Raw genomic sequence first — 4,079 nt, forward strand, 5'->3', positions numbered from 1 at the left:
AACTAACATCAGTCTTGGGAAATTCCAATCACCTTCGTAGTCTGCCTAAGGAAGCAAGATTGTCCTAAAGCATGAAGGTAAAGGCTTGCTATTTATGACAGTGCTCTTAATCAGTTACTGGGGCTTTCTATGTGGGACTCAACAGACACTTATTACTGCTGCTACCTCTCCCAATCAGGGTTTCTCACCTACCCAGACCAGATAATTTCATATCTCTGCAGCGCCCCAGCCCCCTTGCCCTTGGATGTGTCTGGAGCTAGAGGCACACAGGGCTAAAGACGCAGCAGACCTAGGACCCAGAGCAGCTCTGAGGCGATGAATGATAGCTCTTCAAGTCTGCAATAAAAAATGGCCTCCAATAAAACTACATTGCCAAAAGTGGGAAAGAAACAGAATGGAAAAAGTAAAAAAGTTGAAGAGGCAGAGCCTGAGGAATTTGTTGTAGAAAAAGTACTGGACCAACATGTAGTGAATGGGAAAGTGGAATATTTCCTAAAGTGGAAGGGGTTTACAGATGCAGACAATAGTTGGGAACCTGAAGAAAATTTAGATTGTCCAGAGTTAATTGAAGCATTTCTTAATTCTCAAAAAGCTGGTAAAGAAAAAGATGGAATAAAAAGAAAGTCATTATCTAACAGTGAATCTGATGATAGTAAATCAAAAGAGATACTGCTGATAAACCAAGAGGTTGTGCCAGAGGTCTTGATCTGGAACGAATAATTGGTGCCACAGGTAACAGCGGAGAATTAATATTTCTCGTGAATGGAAAGATTCAGATGAGGCAGACTTGGTGCTGGCAAAAGAGGCAAATATGAAGAGTCCTCAAATTGTAACTGCTTTTTATGAAGACAGACTACCTTGGCATTCTTGCCCAGAAGGTGAAGCTCAATAATTGTTTGCATTGATTTTTATATATATTTATACATATATATAAAATCTGGGTCTCAATTTCTTTTGATTTATAAGTGTGAAGAAATATCTACATTCTAATGAAAATCGAGTTTGATATGTTCGTTTTGAAGTAGTATTCGGGAAGTTGTTGGGGTTTTTTGTTTTTTTATCTGTAGCACTGGTCCCTTTGAACAAATAAAAGCTTTCTGTAGTTGCTTCTTTTAGCAGAAAAGAATATTTGATACCATGGTATATTATTTCCTCTGCATTAGGGAACAGAAATGTTAAGGAAAATCTCCATAGTCATTGCTCAATTAGAATTTAGAATTTACACTTAACTCATAAATGCCTAAGGACCATTCTGGGTTTCCCATGTGTGTATACATAAAATACATATGTATGTGGCTTGGGGTATTTTGTTGTTGTTTTGGGTTTTTTTTTTTTTGTCTTTTTCTTTTTTGTTGTTGTTGTTGTTGTTGCTGTTGCCATTTCTTGGGCCGCTCCTGCGGCATATGGAGGTTCCCAGGCTAGGGGTTGAATTGGAGCTGTAGCCACCGGCCTACGCCAGAGCCACAGCAACTCGGGATCCGAGCCGCGTCTGCAGCCTACACCACAGCTCACGGTAACGCCGGATCGTTAAGCCACTGAGCAAGGGCAGGGACCGAACCCGCAACCTCATGGTTCCTAGTCGGATTCGTTAACCGCTGCGCCACGACGGGAACTCCAGGTTTTTTTTTTAATACATTTACCAAAACAAAAACAGCATTTCACAACAATGCATAAGCACATGTTTCTGGGATCCCATAATTTTAAGCAATATAAGAAATCACTTCAAATTAAATTGAAATTTTTGAAGTCTTAACATTTCAAATTGAATAACTTTGTAATTAATTGGACAAGCTAAATATAATGTAAACAACTTAAATTGGACAATTTTTAAAGTAGCCGTATCAGAATCTACATCGATATCTACAGTCATGTAAATGTAGTTTTATATGCAAAATCCCTGAAAGGAAAACTTTATCACTACCAACAACCTCCCCACCCAAATGAAAAAACTAGAAAAATTCTATTGTGTTTTAATGAGCCAAGCAAGACTTAGTTAAATGGATATTTAAAGGTTCCTTCTGTTGAACTATTCCTTTACAAGAAGTTAAAATCCCTGTGCTATATTGACTGAAATTCCATAATACATGGAATTTCTAAGACTTGTTCATGGACACCTAATCAGATAGAAATGTTGGCAATTGAGGATCTGTAGGAATAAACGGAGTAAAGAAATTTGATAATCTAAATTTGACCTGTAGGTTTTTTCTTTACCCCAACCCATTCCTTACATGTAGGCTTAGTCTTCTCAGTATGTGGGTTACTGCTTCAGCAGAAGCCAGGAAAAACAACAACTTTGTAGTAATCAGAATGTTACTAAATTGTATATTGTACATTTATTGCAAATACTGTGGGGAACTGTGGTCAATAGTTTCATATTAAAAATTTTCATATGTCCTTGTGTACTAAAGATCTTACTACTTTACAGAGACTTCACTTCTTGAAACATCTAGATGCTTTGGAATGTTAAGTGCAGAAGGCAGTGAGGAGATGCACACAGTGGATATCTCTAGCCCTAGGCTGGGATATTGTAGCAGAAGGCAGAATACTAAGTGATAGCCATTGGACTACTGGGCTTTGCCTACTAGGCAAAGATTTTTAAAACTAAAGGCCATTTGTGTCTTTTCTCATAATATTTGCTAGAAATGCTTTGCAACTAGTGTTTTCCCAGGCATCAATGTTCTGGCTTATGGGTGTGTCCCTGAGTTAAGTAAAATAGGGGAGCCCTGAAAGGTAACTGGGATTGAAATACTGAGAAGAATTATTGGCTCAGTGAATTCAGAGTGAGGATAATCTTTAGAAAGCAAATTTGAATTTCTAATTTAAGATGGCGTATGAATCCTTTGAGGGAATTCTTCCTGAATCCTGGATTCTATTGAATGACTATTAGGATACAGGAAATCATCAAAAGGTGCTGCCCACCTACCAGAATGTTGGTGGATTTTTGCATGATAAGGTATAGCCAAGACCACATAGAGAAGAATCTGACTAATTTGTGAGATGCAGCATCAAAAATAAAGTTGGCCTGAGAATTAATGAATGAGACTTCTAGTAGAAACTCTAATATTGAGAAAAACTAGAGCAGAGGGACTAGAGGTAAGTGGAGAATGTGGTGCAGACAGAGGCAATTTTCAACTCTATTTGAAAATTTTAAGGCAATCTTGCACTGGTGGAGATACATGAGATGGTAGGATTTGGAGCTCATTCTCAGTGATTTCAGCTAGGGTTCTGTGTGAACTGGAGGCCATAGGAATGACTAAATTTTCAGAGGGGTGCTGTCCAAGTTAGAGAAGGACCACAAAGATCTTCAGATTGCAATGATAAAAAAGGAGAATTAACCCTCTGCACAAAGTGAAGCAAAATGTTACCCAACTGCCTCTTTTGGATGATAGCTTCCTTCTCCCCAGAGAAAACTAGTCTTCTGATCTGACCAAAAAAAAAAAAAAAAAAAATTTACAGCATTTGAGTATCCAGGTGGAGCTATCAGAGGAGAAGCTGACTATATGAATCTGGACCTCAGAGAAATCTGGGCTGCAGTCAACAGAACATGGGTGGTAATTAAAATAGTATTTGTGAATGAAGTCACTTGGGACTGAGTAGACCCTGAAAAGAGAGAGCCTAGGGCTGGGCGCAAGAGAATTCCAGCCTTGAGAAGGATTGTTCTGACAAGGAAAGAACTGCAAAAGACTGTGAGAAGAGCTTCTAGAGCGGGAGGAACAATATCAGGATTGTGGAGTATTTTGGATGCCCAGATGCGAGCATTTCAAGAAAGAAGCATTGTTATTAAATGCCACTGGAAAGTCAAGTAGGAAGAAACTGAAAAACTTGAATTTCTCAGCATCAATGTCTATGTGAAATAAAGGATCAGGTCATCTGATAGGAGACTATGTGTGTGAAAGACGGTAGCAGGGAGGGGGAGGATGGTTGTAGTTGTCAGGGTTGTCCAGAGAAACAGAACCAAGATGACAGGTAAAATTACCCATAACAATGGTGCAGGTAGGATGAGTTCTGAGGTGTTCAGAGGAGACAATGGACCAGGGACGTGTGGTCAGAGAGCGTGGAGTGCCATGGGCCTATCTGAG

At 39.1% G+C, this 4,079-nt stretch overlaps 1 pseudogene; it reads left to right on the forward strand.

Annotated features, from left to right (window-relative positions):
• The first annotated feature begins 309 nt into the window (after window positions 1–309).
• Window positions 310–892, forward strand: LOC125116473 (chromobox protein homolog 3-like; annotated as a pseudogene).
• Window positions 893–4,079: the final 3,187 nt, after the last annotated feature.

This window comes from Phacochoerus africanus, chromosome 15, assembly GCF_016906955.1.
Source record: "Phacochoerus africanus isolate WHEZ1 chromosome 15, ROS_Pafr_v1, whole genome shotgun sequence".
NCBI classification, from domain to species: Eukaryota; Metazoa; Chordata; class Mammalia; order Artiodactyla; family Suidae; genus Phacochoerus; species Phacochoerus africanus.